Source organism: Crocuta crocuta, unplaced genomic scaffold (assembly GCF_008692635.1).
Source record: "Crocuta crocuta isolate KB4526 unplaced genomic scaffold, BGI_CrCroc_1.0 scaffold531, whole genome shotgun sequence".
Lineage (NCBI taxonomy): Eukaryota > Metazoa > Chordata > Mammalia > Carnivora > Hyaenidae > Crocuta > Crocuta crocuta.
This window is the reverse complement of record NW_027531997.1, coordinates 1,938,345-1,939,409: the sequence shown is the minus strand read 5'-3', so window position 1 is coordinate 1,939,409 and position 1,065 is coordinate 1,938,345. Positions and strand designations below refer to the sequence as shown.

General features: G+C 44.0%; 1 protein-coding gene across 1 annotated transcript in view; it reads left to right on the top strand.

Moving 5' to 3' along the window:
* Nucleotides 1-1,065, top strand: part of PLS3 (plastin 3) — a 43,932-nt gene that overhangs the window by 40,800 nt on the left and 2,067 nt on the right. The gene's annotated exons all lie outside the window — the stretch shown is intronic.

The window sequence follows — 1,065 nt, the reverse complement described above, 5'->3', positions numbered from 1 at the left end:
GTCCCTGAACGAGCACAATGCTTAACCCTCCGCCGAAACGATGCCTTGAAAGGTTTTTCAGGGGCGCCTGGGTTGCTCAGTCAGTTAAGCATCCAACTTCAGCTCAGGTCATGATCTCACAGATCATGAGTTGGAGCCCCGCATCGGGCTCTGTGCTGACAGCTTGGAGCCCGGAGCCTGCTTCGGGCTCTGTGTCTCCCTCTCTCTCTGCCTCTCCCCCGCTCATGCTCTGTCTCTCTCCTTCAAAAATAAACAAACATTAAACAAAAGAAGAAAAGGATTTTTGCAATCCACTGATATTGACAAGGGCTTTTCCACCTGTCCCTTCCCTTCTTCACCCAAGACCTAGACTGTCACTTGGTTTTACAGGTAACCCATGAAAGCTTGACTAGCATACACCGAAAATCAGCCCACTGACAAACTTCCTTTTTCAGTACGTTGGTCTTCTTTAAAGATTTGTGGGAGCAAACGCCTGGAAATGTCTCATGTATTAACTGAAGTGTGCTCTTGTCAGTTTCCTCCACTGGACACATCGGTTCCTCCCTTACTTTACGTGCCCTTTCCGTTCCTTGCTCTGACCACTCTCCATGTACCGTGTAAACTCTGTCCCCGCCCTCGACTGGATGAAAGGTTGCGTTGCGTCCACCAAAGTGGCTTGGATTTGACATGTGATGTAGTTTTCCAGCCCCTTTCTCTAAGATCACTTGAGAGTGTCTGTTACCCTATTACGTGCTCAATGAAACTGTCAACATTTGATTGTATAGCCAGTCTGGATAATTATATATATATAATATATATTCATGTTCAAGTCATATCAGTGCTCCAAAATTATTTCTTATTGCATATTGGAGAAATGGAGTGGATAAAATCTGTCCCAAATAGAGCTTAAAAATCTGGTGTCATTTAAGAGTGACATCAAAACAAAATAAAACAGGGGTGCCTGGGTGTCTCAGTCGGTTGAGCATCTGAAAAAAACTGTGACACACACCATACGCTGAACACTCAATATTTTTAATTTTTTTTTTTACGTCTTTATTTTATTTTGAGAGAGAGTGGGCAGGGGAC